Source organism: Giraffa tippelskirchi, chromosome 7 (assembly GCF_054371585.1).
Source record: "Giraffa tippelskirchi isolate mGirTip1 chromosome 7, T2T-mGirTip1v1.2.pri, whole genome shotgun sequence".
Taxonomy (NCBI): Eukaryota; Metazoa; Chordata; class Mammalia; order Artiodactyla; family Giraffidae; genus Giraffa; species Giraffa tippelskirchi.
The window spans coordinates 45,080,126-45,094,932 of NC_137281.1; the positions used below are offsets into that span (position 1 = coordinate 45,080,126).

The 14,807-nt window shown below is 36.4% G+C and overlaps 2 protein-coding genes across 32 annotated transcripts in view; one reads left to right on the forward strand and one right to left on the reverse strand.

The window, feature by feature from the left end:
- The window catches only part of ITFG1 (integrin alpha FG-GAP repeat containing 1), a 276,724-nt gene that overhangs the window by 172,472 nt on the left and 89,445 nt on the right, over positions 1-14,807 (forward strand). The window lies entirely within an intron of this gene.
- LOC145513005 (uncharacterized) overlaps positions 1-14,807 on the reverse strand; it is a 166,598-nt gene that overhangs the window by 47,017 nt on the left and 104,774 nt on the right. For 5 of the 26 annotated variants that reach the window (XR_014059004.1, XR_014059020.1, XR_014059015.1 and 2 more), the window contains one exon: positions 3,225-3,343. The exons of the other annotated variants lie outside the window; for them this stretch is intronic. The gene's annotated coding sequence lies outside the window, so the exon portion shown is untranslated. The remainder of the gene's footprint in view (positions 1-3,224; positions 3,344-14,807) is intronic. 26 annotated transcript variants of the gene reach the window in all.

Genomic DNA, 14,807 nt, shown 5'->3' on the forward strand with positions numbered 1-14,807 from the left:
GGACTTAATAAAATGTATTACTTCCTCCTGAGCAAATTATTATAAAGCCTCCAGAAGCCTTCAATATGTGACTTTTTTAAATCAGTTTTTACAATATAGAATATCTTTTCAGGCTTAAATTTACTTTCATTTTTACACTATTTCTGATTGCACTGTCTTATTCAGTAGCTTCTATACCTCAAATGAAGGAGAATACTAAATTAGCCCAAAATGATATGACAGCATAAAAAATTTACAGTGTGTTTGATATCATATCCTAGATACTCATCACTTAAGAACTCATACTATTTATAGTCAATGAAGAACTCATACTAGTATGTTGACTAACCTTCACTCAAACCGATTTTAGCTTCAGTAGTTGAAATTTGTAAAGATAAAATTTTTCTACAATAAGGTTGCCTATTCTTCTGCCCTAGTGAATCTCATATTACAATTTTTCATCCCATATTAAAATAAAAAAGGATCCACTAATAAATTATTAGGGAGAAAATTATGTAGATGATAAAGCTCTGGCAGTCTCTGTTAATTCCTAAAAGAATATATATTAAATATTATTTATTGGCAATCAGTTTTACTCAATCTCTCAATAGTTACTCCTGCATATTGATTTTATTGTCATGATATTGCATTCTTCTATAATTTTTCCATTTCCTTTGAATCCATAGGTGTAGGCCCTTTGTGTTTGTAATTTTATTTACCTGTTATATTTTATTCATCAAAATTGATTAAGGCTATTCTATTTTATTGTTTCATTAATATCTGTGTTTTTGTTGTTATTATAGTTGTTTTTAAATTACTCCTATTTTGAATGATAAGATGGGTTTTTTCCTAAATATTTTATTTCTGGTTCTATATTTAATTCCTTCCCTTTTTTGCTTTCTTTAGATTTATTTTTGATTTTCTTTTAGTTTATTTCATTGAATACTTAACAGAATTTCTCCCATTTTCTTATTTTTTAATAAATGATTTTAAGACTATTTTCTATGTACTTGGCCTCAAACCATGTATTTTGATAATTGGTGTTTTTATTGTTCTCTTCTTTTGTATTTATTTGAAATTTCTCTTAATCTATGCATTATTCTGGAAGGTTTTTTAAATGTTCATGTAAATATGTTTGGGGAGTTGTTTTGTGTTGTTTTCTTAACCGTTTGAGTCTATTTTTTTATTGTTCATCAAGGTTATTGCATTGTAAACATTGATCTGTCTTGTGCAATACTTTTCAAAACTTGTTGAGAGTTTTCTGGTAGTTTGATAGCTGAATGAATGGTTATTTGAAATATCGTTTGTGTTAGTTGTGTTATTTAAATCTTCTATATACCCTTATATATTTTTATCTATTTTTAAAAGTATATTAATCCTCTGCTATGGAAGTATACAGTTGTCAGCTTCTTTATCAATTTTTAATATATGGACTTGCAACCTTGATTACTAGGTGCATAAGAGTTTGTCCTCTGACTTCTTTTGTTAATTGTGAACTATCCATTTTTTTAATTTCTTTTTTTCTTTTTCTTTAATGCTTTTTGCTTTGAATTCTTCTTTGTGTGTGTGTGTTTGTGTGTGTGTCTGTGTGTGTGTATTTTGTTATACTGTAATCTCTGGGCTTCCCTGGTAGGTAAATAATCCACTTGCAATGCAGGAGACCCTGTTCAATTCCTGGGTCTGGAAGATAGCCTGGACAAGGGATAGGCTACCCATTTTAGTATTCTTGGGCTTCCCTCGTGGCTCAGATGGTAAAAAAAAATCCAGCTGCAATGCAGGAGAGTGAGTGAGGGAAAGTCACTCAGTCATGTCTTGACTCTTTGCAACCTATGGACTGTAGCCTGCCAGGCTCTTCTATCCATGGAATTCTCCAGGAAAGAATACTGGAGTGGGTTGCCATTCCCTTCTCCAGGGGATCTTCCCAACCCAGGGATCAAATCCAGGTTGCAATGCAGCACACCTGGGTCCATGGGGTTGCGAAGAGTTGGACATGACTGAGTGACTAAGCATAGCACAGCACATAATTTCTATCCTGTTTCTTTTTCTTAGTATTTACTCTGCCTACATTTCCACCCATTTTAGCTTTTATATGGCATTTTATTTTGGAAAATTTTGCTCTCAATAAAATGCAAAAATGTTAAATGTACAATTTGGTGAGTTTTGCTAATGTTTATACCTGTGTACCCGGTACTGCAGTCAAAATGTAAAACGTTTTTATGACCCTAGTTAATACCCAGCCTCGTAGGTACCCAGTGTTTTGATTTCTATCAACAAAATTCAGTTGTACCTGTTTTTGAATACCAGAACATTACTGAGAGTAATTAAAAAAGGCCTCCCCCATAAAAGGAAATATCATATTTACACATCAGAATACTCAATATTCTCTGTAGAGAACAGACTTTCTTGATCTTTCAGCTTTATCTATATACTTATATTTTATTTATCCAGTCTGATCTGTAAATTGAACACAATTTCAAACAAATTCCCCATTCACTTCTGAAGAAATTTATATTCTCATTCTGATATTTATATGTGAAAAACTAGATTAGCTCAATTTTGTTGTTTAGTTGCCAGGTCGTGTTTGATTCTTTCATGACCTCATGGACTATAGCCCACCAGGCTCCTCCATCTGTGGGATTTCTCAGGCAATAATACTGGATTGGGTTGTCATTTCCTTCTCCTGGGGATCTTCCTGACCCAGGGATCAAACCTGCATCTCCTACTTGGCGGGCAAGTTCCTTACTACTGAGCCACCAGGGAAGTCCATTAGCTCAATTAAAACCTTGGTTAGTCAGAATTCTTGAAGAAACAACAAGATGGAGGAATCATTTCTACCTGACTTTTAAGACTGCCTGTGAAACTGCATTAATGAAGACACTATTGTATTTATGTAAGAATACATATAGAGATCAATGTCTGAGTCCAGAAATACAGCTGTACATATTATGATCAACTGATTCTCTTTTTTTGCATAGACACTAAGGCAGTTCAGTGGAAAAGGTACACAGATGGCCAGTAAACATATGAAAAGATATCCAATATCACTGATAATTAAGGAAATGCAGTTAAAGCCATATGATACACTTGATAATACACCCTAGAATGGTTGCAGTTAAACAAGGCAGTAACACAAATGTTGGTAAGGATGTAGAACAACTGGAACTCTTATACATTTTTTATTAAGAATGTAAAATTGCACAATCATTTTGGAAAACTTGCAGTTTCTTATGAGGTTAAACATGTACCTTTCCTGTGATCCAGCAATTTCATTTCTAGGTTCTTTTGCGAAAGAACTTAAAACTTGAGTTCACAAAAAGATTTCTGAAAGAATGTTCACAGTATCTTTATTCACAGTTGCACCAAACTGGAAGCAAATCAAAGGTCCATAACAAGAGAATAAATGAACAAGTCATGTATATTTATACAATTTAATAATGGTTGGTAATAAGAAATAATAATAAATTGCTGAAGAAGGATAGTTAGCAGCATGGATGAATCTTCAAAACCATAGGTTAAGTGAAGAAAGGACTGTATGATGGGAATTTTTAAAAACTGAATGTATGAATCTCTGTCTCTTAATAGTAGAATATAACCCATTCAAAAAAGTAGTATAATTTAGTGGATAAAAAGTATGTACTGTGGAGCCTAGATTCAAATTGTCTCTGTTATTACCTGTGTGATCATGGCAAATAACCTGTCTATCTCAGTTTTAGTATCTGTTAATGAGAAAAACAATAATACCTACCTCATGAGGTAATTGAGAGAATCAAATGAGAATTTGCATCACACATGGCATAGCATAGCATAAATTCTATGTAATGTCTGCTATTATTTTAATTATTAGTATGATGTGGTCAAATGTGCCTTGATTTATCCTTGCCATTTTATCATTGTATTCATCATTTTCCTTATTTTTCTGGCTTCTTTTGGATCATTCAAATTTCTCTTCCTTTTGTAGTTCCTAAGATGATTTGTATAGTATAAATCTTATTTCTGTTATAGTTGTTATGTTTTTTAGTGAACTATTAGAGACAAACTGTCCTTAAGATAAGATTTTTAGCATACATTCAGTTCTCCTTCCCCTACCCTTTCTCTCATTCAGTGATGTCATCACTATGTTGATATCATTTAGGACTCATCTATTTATATATGTATTTCTTTTCACATTTTATTGTTGCCATTATTTACAATTGGCTACAAAGTTTACTAGTTTCTTTGATCACCATTGAACATGTCCATCTTCAATTCTTTCTTTGATTCATCTATTATTTTTCTGGGTATATTGGCAAGTAATTTTATCAAGGAGAGTCTATAAATTTTTCTGAGACCTTGCAGATCTGAAAATTTCTTTATTTTCCTCCAGCCTGCCTGCGAATCTGAGGAGTAGAGGATTCTAATTTTTTTTGAGCGTATGCTAGTCTTTTCAGGTAAACTATGTTGATAAATTTCATTACTTTCATTACACTGTTGGTACCAAGATAAATTCCAATAAGCATTTCCTATGTAATTGATGACTACATTGCTAACGTTGATTTTATATAAAATTATACTATTATAAGTGTGAGGTTGAGACCTATAAGTATGATATGAGACCTATAAGACCTTCTAGTTCAGTTCACTTCAGTTGCCCAGTCGTGTCCAACTCTTTGCGAACCCATGAATCATAGCACGCCAGGCCTCCCTGTCCATCACCAACTCCCAGAGTTTACCCAAACTCATGTCCATTGAGTCGGTGATGCCATCCAGCCATTTCATCCTCTATTGTCCCCTTCTTCTCCTGCCCTCAATCTTTCCCAGCATCAGGGTCTTTTCAAATGAGTCAGCTCTTCACATGAGGTGGCCAAAGTATTGGAGTTTCAGCTTCAACATCAGTCCTTCCAATGAACACCCAGGACTGATCTCCCTTAGGATGGACTGGTTGGATCTCCTTGCAGTCCAAGGGACCCTCAAGAGTCTTCTCCAACACCACAGTTCAAAAGCATCAATTCTTCAGTGCTCAGCTTTCTTTATAATCCAACTCTCACATTCATACATGACCACTGGAAAAACCATAGCCTTGACTAGACGGACCTTTGTTGACAAAGTAATGTCTCTGCTTTTTAATGCACTAGTCATAGCAAACACCCTCTTCCAACAACACAAGGGATGACTCTACACATGGACATCACCAGATGGTCAATACTGAAATCAGATTGATTATATTCTTTGCAGCCGAAGATGGAGAAGCTCTATACAGTCAACAAAAACAAGACCAGAAGCTGACTGTGGCTCAGATCATGAACTGCTTATTGCAAAATTCAGATTTAAAATGAGGAAGATAGGGAATAACACTAGACCATTCTGTTATGACCTAAATTAAACCCCTTACAATTATACAGTGGAAGTGACAAAAGATTCAAGGGATTAGATCTGATAGGTAGAGTACCTGAAGAACTATGGATGAGGTTCATAACATTGTACAGAAGGCAGTGATCCAAACCATCCCCAAGAAGAAGAAATGCAAAAATGCAAAATGGCTGTCTGAAGAGGCCTTACAAATAGCTGAGAAAAGAAGAGAAGCAAAAGGCAAAGGAGAAAAGGAAAGATATATCCATCTTAATGCAGAGTTCCAAAGAATAGCAAAGAGAGATAAGAAAGCCTACCTAAGTGAGCAATGCAAAGAAATACAGGAAAGGAATAGAATGAGAAAGACTAGAGATCTCTTCAAGAAAATTAGAGATACCAAGGGAACATTTCATGCAAAGATTGGCACAATTAAGGACAGAAACAGTATGGACCTAACAGAAGCAGAAGTTATTAAGAAGATATGGCAACAATATACGGAAAAACTACACGAAGATGATCTTTATGACAGATAACCACAATGGTGTGATCACTCACCTAGAGTCAGACATCCCAGAGTGAGAAGTCAAGTGGGCCGTAGGAAGCATCACTACAAACAAAGCTAGTGGTGATGGAATTCCAGCTGAGCTATTGCAAATCCTAAAAGATGATGCTGTTAAAGTGCTTCACTCAGTATGCCAGCAGATTTGGAAAACTCAGCAGTAGCCACAGGACTGGAAAAGGTCAAGGTTTCATTCCAATCCCAAATAAAGGCAATGCCAAGAAATGTTCCAACTACTGCACAATTGCATTCACCTCACATGCTAGCCAAGTAATGCTCAAAATTCTCCAAGCCAGGCTTCAAAGGTACGTGAACCATGAACTTCCAGATGTTCAAGCTGGATTTCAAAAAGGCAGAGGAACCAGAGATCAAATTGCCAACATCTGCTGGATCGTCAAAAAAGCAAGAGAATTCCAGAAAAACATCTACTTTTGCTTTATTGACTACTCTAAATCCTTTGACTGTGTAGATCACAACAAACCGTGGAAAATTCTTCAAGAGATGGGAATACCAGACCACCCTACCTGCCTCCTGAGAAATCTGTGTGCAGATCAAGAAGCAACAGTTAGAACTAGACATGGAACAACACTGGTTCCAAATTGGGAAAGGAGTACGTCAAGGCTGTTTATTGTCACCATGTTTATTTAACTTATATGCAGAGTACAGCATGCAAATGCCAGGCTGGATGAAGCACAAGCTGGAATCAAGATTTCAGGGAGAAATACCAATAACCTCAGATATACGGATGACACCACACTAATGGCATAAAGCAAAGAGGAACTGAAGAGCCTCTTGATGAAAGTGAAATAGGACAGCAAAAAAACTGGCTTAAAAACCCAACATTCAAAAAATGAAGATCATGGTATCCAGCCCCATCACTTCATGGCAAATAGATGGGGAAACAATGGAAACAGTGACAGACTTATTTTCTTGGGCTCAAAAATCACTGCAGATGGTGACTGCAGCCATGAAATTAAAAGACGCTTGCTCCTTGGAAGAAACAATATTGCAAACTAAGACAACATATTAAAAAGCAGACATTACTTTGCCAACAAAAGTCCTTCTAGTCAAAGGTGTGGTTTTTCCAGTATTCATGTATGGATGTGAGAGTTGGACCATAAAGATAGCTGAGCACTGAAGAATTGATGCTTTTGAACTGTGGTGTTGGAGAAAACTCTTGAGAGTCCCTTGGACTGCAAGGAGATCAAACCAGTCCGTCCTAAAGGAAATCAGTCCTGAATATTCATTGGAAGAACTGATGCTGAAGCTCAGTCTCAAGCTCCAGTACTTTGGCCAACTGATGGGAATAACTGACTCATTGGAAAAGACCCTGATGCTGGGAAAGATTGAAAGTGGGCGAAAGGGATGACAGAGGACAAGACGGTTATATGGCATCACCAACTTGATGGACGTGAGTTTGAGCAAGCTCCTGGAGCTGGTGATAGACAGGGAAGCCTGGCATGCTGCATAAGTCTATGGGGTTGCAAAACGTCAGACACAACTGAGCGACTGAAATGAACTGATACTTTTATAAAGCAGAGTAGGCTTCTTAACTTTTAAATCATCAGCATATACGGTTACCTCTTATAATTTTGGGGAAGATACTAAAAAAAGAAAAAGCATTCTGGAATATATACTTCCACTTTATGACATTTTAATCAGCTTCCTTCCTAGAGTAACACCCACAAAGTTTTATCACCTTTCAGTAGCAATAACAGAGTTCCTTTACAAGAGCATGGAAGATTTTGAACTTCTATGTTTGTAATTCTTACCAGCTGTATAAATTAGACTAATGGTGGTAGAAACTGGTAGTAAGGAATCAATTTCCCAACCTGACAGAATTGAAAATGCCTGTTCATAAATAGGATAAAACTTCAATTCAGACCTCTCTGTTATGTTATATATTTGCAGTCAGGTATATTAATTAAAAGAGAAATAAAACACACATGAATTTTCCTTTTCAAAAAAATTTTTTATTGAGGTACCATTAGTTTATAACATTGTACAGAGTTCTTGTGTACAAAATTATATTTCTGTTTCTGTGTACACTACAGTGTACTCACCACCAAAAATTTAGTTTCCATTTGTTACCCACCATAGAGTTGATACCCTTTAGCCATGTTACCTTCCACCTTCCTTGCTCCTTCCCCTTTTGTAACCACTACTCTATTCTTTGTAGCTACATTTTTGTTTGATTTGGTTTGACCACTTATCTGAGTCTTTTGTTTGTTTGTATATTCCATATGTGGTGGGTGCTTTTGTGCCTTTCCCATGTCTGTGATCTCCTGAGTCACAAGCTTCATCACCACAGAGAGAGGGAAAGACTTAAAGGGAGCCAAGGTCGTGGACATCTGTTCTGTGTCCTTTGTTTTCTGGTTCATGGGCACCATCCTTGCCCAAGGAGATGGGCTAGAGTCTTGGATGCCTCCACAGCTAAAGGGGTGGGATCCTAGGCCTTTTGCCACTGCTGCCCAGACCACCACAGCAGCCGGGAAGCCAGAGTCATATGTGCCACTTCCCCTGCTGCTGCTGGGTTCTCTGGTGCCGTGGTCTCCACTTCATTTTTCCCCTTATTCACTTCCTCTATGTGTTCTAGTTCACCCACCTTTACATCGACAGATGTGTGAAATTCTCTGGCGTCCTAGTGTGTTGGGCAGAGGCACCTTTGTTGAATTGTGGATGTTTTATTGGTTTTTGGTTGAAGGGTAGAACTAAGGGAGCATTTCAATCCCTCATAATGCTGATATCCTTTTTTTCCAATTTTTGACAGCATTTATCCCAAATGGAATTTGAGTTAGGGTGCATTACAAAACACATTTCTTTCATGCATTGTATATCACATGAGGTTAAAAGAAAAGTTTATTTCTAAGTGCAGCTTAGCATGGGGATAAGAAAAGAGCATAGCCTTTAATCTTCATTTTAAATGCCAGTGCTCAGGAGCTCTGTTTCCTTCAGCAATGTATTTAGTCTGTCTGTTTATCTCTACATCTATAAGATAAGAATTAATATACCTACCTGCAAGTTTCTTGTGTGATTAAATGAAATACTATTCCTTCCCCTTCCCTTCAAAGCTTACCTTATTAAGAACATATTTAAATTAGAATGTCAACAACTTGAATATCAACTTTAATTCCAAAAGATCTATGACAGCTAAGTGACTTCTTACCACTAAGAGAACACAGATCATCAGAGAAAGGACTGATGGATATATTATTCCTGTTAATTTTATACCACAGCAGCTTCCGAAGGAAACTTAAAAGATATCAGCAAAAAGTTTTCTTGTGTTGATTTTAGGAAATAACTTAAAATAGCCCAAGTCTCTTCTGATACTCACTTTGCAGCCTTTGTCGCTAAAGCTGAGAGATTAAATGCTACTTACAATGTTGTTACACATGAATTAAAAGAAACAAAAAACATAATAGGTCTCTGGTATAACAAAATCTATCTTTTTATAGATAAATGATTCATGTATTTTGGTCTTCACTGACTTCTTTCACTTCTAATAGTGTTTTCAAAGTTTACCTTTTTTGTAGCTTGTATAAATACCTCAAGGTATTGTATAAATATCTCAAATTTACTCAAGCTTCAAGTGATGACTGGAACAGTATTGTAGAAGAGTATCAAGAACAACAGTGGATTGTATATTAGTGTATTACCACAGACATAGTATCACATAAAAACACAAATTCATTCTGTCACAATTCTGGAGGTCAGAAGTCTGAATCAGTTTCACAGGGCTAAAATCAAGGTACTAGGAGTGCTGGTTCTGCTGTAACTAAAAATTCTTCCCTGTCTTTTCTAACTTCTCAAGGCTGCCAGCTTCCCTTGACTCATGGCCCTTTCCTTCATCTCCATTGTCAAAGCCAACTGTGTAGCATCATTGTATTATTCAGAATTCTTCAGAGAAACAAAATCAACAGGAAATAGATAGAAATTGGGGGAGAGGAGAAGGAGGGATTGAGGTTTTTTTTGTTTTTTTAAGGAATTGGCTCACATTATTATGGAGGCTAAGAAGTTCTATGATTGGCAGTTAGCTGTCTGAAGACCTAGGAAAGCCAATATGCAGTTCCAGTCTGTATCTAAACCAGGAAAGTTGATAGTTTAAGTTCCAGTCCAAATTCCAGCAGGCTCAAAACCCAAAAAAAAAAGTCAGTTTTTTAGTGTGAGTCCCAAAAAGCCAAAAATAAACCAATGTTCTAACTCAACAATGGCACGGAAAGTTTCACTCTTACTCAGCCTTTTTGTTCTATTCATGTCTTTAATTGATGGGATCAGACCCACCTACATTAGAGAAGGTGATCTGTTTTAGGAAGCCTCCCAATCTGTATGTTGGTCTTACCCAGAAACACCCTTAAAGACATGCCCAGAATAATGTTTAACCAAATATCTGAGCATGGTCCAGTCAAGTTGATACATAAAATTAACCATCAAAATCTTTTCCCTTTTCTGAGCTCTGATTCCATTCTTCTACTCTCTTTTATAAGAAATATTGTGGTCTCTGTAGAGTGATTAACATGGCTTCTCAGGTGGCTCCAGTGGTAAAGAAACTGCCTGCCAATACAACAGACATAAGAAACAAGGGTTCGATCCCTGGGTCAAAAATATCCCCTGGAGGAGGACGTGACAACCCACTCCGGTATTCTTATCTGGAAAATCCCATGGACAGAGGAGCCTGATGGGGTTGCAAAACATCGGGCATGACCAAAGCAGCTGAGCATGCACATACCATGATCTGAGACCCTCTGACTTCCTAAAGATTAAGTCTCATACTACATACAAAATACACTCCATCTCATCATCCCCCAAAGTCTCAATCCATTAGTGTATCAACTCAAGTCCAGAATGTCTTTTAAGCTTATCAGATCAAAAGTCCCAGTTCTCATCATGTAAATTGTCTAAATTAGACACATGTAAGGCCATCTTGGAGAAGAAATGGCAACCCACTCCAGTATTCTTGCCTGGAAAATCCCATGGACGGAGGAGCCTGGGAGGAGCTCCAGGAGTCCAAGAGCTGACTCACTGGAAAAGATCCTGATGCTGAGAAAGATTGAGGGTAGGAGGAGAAGCAGGGGACAGGATGAATGATTGAATGGCATTACCCACTCAATCAAAGGACATGAGTTTGAGCAAACTCCAGGAGATGGTGAAGTACAGGGAAGCCTGGTGTGCTGCAGTTCATGAGGTCACAAGGAGCTGGACACAACTTAGCAACTAAACAACAGCAACAAGGCTATTGGGGTAATTAATATTACGGCAAAATTACTCTTCATTTATGGATCTTTGAAACTAGTAAACAAGTTATTTACTTCCCAAATACAATAGTGAGACAAGTAATAATTACAGGTATTGCCATTCAAAAACGGAGAAAACTAAAGAACAGAGGAGTTAACAGTCTCAAGCAATTACAGAATCCAGCCAAGGGCCTATGGCTCATCTTCTTTTCCTAAAGGGTAGTTCATGTTTTCTACTGAGTAGTTGACCAGCCTCTTTCCTGTCTGTAGAATTTGTAGACTCTTTAACAGCCTTCTTTCATTCTCTCTCTGTTCCTTTCCATGCAAGCTGGCAGTATTTCTGTTAGTATAGCACTCTAAAAATCTTGATGAGTCTTCTGCACGGGTCTAAGTAATTCTCTCCATCAAACAAGAGCCTTCTCTCCAAATCTTTCTTAGATAAACCCATCTCCATTTCTGGTTTCTGAGATGGTTGACAGGATCCATGAGTTACAAACCTAACCTCTTCAGAGAGCACTGTTTGTAATTGAGTACTTGATTTTTTGATCCTTCCAAGACAATGACAAAATTTTATCCATGTATGTCCTTGACACTTTCTCCTGAACATGTTTTCTTGACCAAATTTCTTAATTTTTATATCTTTTCAACCTGCATAGGCTGATGATTTCCCAAATCATCAAGTTCTGGTTTCTTTTTGATTAACAGTCCGCCCCTCAATGTTTTTCCTACCTGTCACATTTTTTTACAAACAGTGAAACCAAGTTTTTCCTTCAGAAGTTTTCCTCAAAATCTTTTCAGTTAAGTGTCTACAAGGACTTCCCTAGTGGTCCAGTGATTAAGAATCTGCCTCACAATGCAGGGGACACAGGTTCAATCCTTGGTAGGAGAACTAAGATCCTACATGCTGCAGGGCAACTAAGCCTGTGCATTTCAAGGAAGAGCCCGTGTGCCACGACTAAGACCTGATACAGTCAAATAAATAAATAAATTTTTTTTTTAAAAAGTGTCTACATTCATCACTTACAATTCTGCTTTCCATATAATTGTTGGACACAAGTCAGCTAAAGCTTTCTGTTTCTTTATAACAAGCATCATCTTTCCTCCACTGTCCAACAATAACTGCCTCCTCTTTTTGAGCCCTTATCAACAGAAGTTTTAGTATCTTTTTCTACCAACAATCCAATTATGATGATTTAGGTGTACTCTGTTAAGGTATAGTGTTTTTTTTATTTTTTATTCTTAGCCTTCACCATCAGTCTTTAACATCCATATTTGTACAAACAGCTATCTCCTCAAAGCATTGTAGGCTTTTTCTATTGTGTTCCTCAAAATTGTTCCAGCCTCCACTGGTTGCCTAATTTCAGAGTCACTTCCATATTCTTAGACATTTGTTACAGCACTACACCACGTCCTGTACCAAAATATGTATTAGTTTCCTATTGCTATTGTAACAGACTATCACAAATATAATGATTTAACAGTGCAAATTTTGCAGCAGAGCTAGAGGTCAGAATTTCTGTATAAATCTTGTAAAACTAAACCGAACTGTTAGTAGGGTTACTACTTTCAGCTTCTAGAAGCTGTCCTTGTTCTGCGGAGACCGACATCAGCTATTCTGTTGGTGCCGCACACATCACCTTTTTTCCCCTCTGCTTCTGCCGTCACAGCACCTCTGACTATCTTTGCCTTGTTCCTCTCACTCATAAGGACCCTTGTGATTCCATTGGGCCCACCTAGATAATCATATAAAACACAGGATAACCTCCATACTTCAAGATCCTTAATTTGACCACTTCAGAAAAGTTCCTTTTGCTATGTAAGCTAAGATATTCAGAAGTCCTAGGGATTAGGATCTGAGCATCCTTGGGTGGCCATTATTCTGCCACAGGTTGTGTTGGTACATTTTTCTCAGGATAATTGCTAATGCTTACTAGTATGCTGGTATTTTGCTCAGTTTTAAATATGCTATTTCATATTTGATCCTCACTACTATCCCAGTAAGCTGTTATTACTCTTATGCCATCTTGCAGATGAACTGACGTTACTATAGAATGAACTAAACACACAGGATGACATATTAGAGATGACAGATGTTATTTAAATGCTGTATTTTCAAAACCTAGTGGAATAGCCAAAACAATCTTGAAAAAGTAATGTTGGCAGTCTCAGACTTCCTGATTTCAAAACTTACTAAACTATAGTAATCAAAACAGCTTGAAACTGGTATAAAGACAGACAATACAATAAAATAAAAAACTTAGAAATAAACCCTCATATATATGGTCAAATGATTTTTGACTGAGGTGCCAGACTATTCAATAGGAAAAGGACACTTTTTTCAATAAATGGTGTCGGCAAAACTGATTATCTATATACAAAAAAGAGAAACTGACCCTTTACCTTAGAATATTTATAAAAATTAACTCAAAATCTATCAAAGACTTAAATGTAAGTGCTAAAACTATAAAACACTTAGAAGAAAATCTGAGAAATCTTCACAGCTAGGTATTCGGCAGTGATTTCTTGCTTATGACACCAAAAGCAAAAACACAAATGGAACTACATCAAGATGAAAATTTCTTGTGCTTTAAAGGATACTATCAACAGAATGATAGAAAAATTTGCAAGTCATATATCTGTTAAGGGGTTAATATCCACAATATATAAAGAATTTCCTACAAGTCAGCTACAAACCACCACCATCACCCTCCCCCTAAAAGACAATTAAAAACTAGGACTTGGATCCATATTCCTCCAAAGAAGATATACAGATGGTCAATAAGCACATGAAACAGTGTGGTAGGGGAATGCAAATCAAAACCATAGTCAGATACCTCTTCTCATCAGTTAGAATAACTATTTTTTAATAAAATAAATTAACAAATGTAGGTAAGGATGTAAAGAAATTGAAACTATTGTGTGTTTCTAGTGGAAATGTAAAATGGTGCAATTGCTACAGAAAACAATATGGTGGTTACTCAGTTAAAAATAGAGTTGCCATATGATCCGACAATTCCCCTTCTGAATGAATAACCAAAGATTTGAAAGCATGGACTTCGTTCACCATGTTCATAGAAGCTTAATGCACAATAGCCAAGATGGAAGCAGCCCATGTGCTCATCAACAGATGAATGGATTTTAAAATATGATTTATACATATGTTGGAATATTATTCAACCTTTGGAAGGAAATGTTGACACGTGTTACAATATAAGTGAACCTTGAAAACATTATTCTAAGGGAAATAAGCCAGTCACAAATGGAAAAGTACTATATGATTCCACTTATATGAAACACCTAGAGTAGTCAAATTCATAAAGATGAAAACTAGAACAGTGATTATTGGGTTGGGAGGAAGAGGGAAAGGAGGAGATAGTGTTTAATGAGTACAGAGGTTTAGTTTCTGAAGATAGGTTTTCTGGAACTAGATAGTGGTGATGATTGTACAACAATATACATAATGCCACTGAACTGTACACTTTTAAGTTGTTACAAGGTAAATTAGGTATATTTTCCACAGTTAAAAAAAATCATCAAAAGTTAAGAGGGTTTTCTTCATCTGCAAAAGTGGAGGCAATAAAATATGTTATCTAAGAGAAAAAAAAAAGTGTCTTACCATGTGGTGGTTTCTTACCATAATAACCTTGAAATACCTAAAATATTCTTTGAAGCAACTAAACTACTTGTCTGTTTTCATTTTCTTATATCCTGAT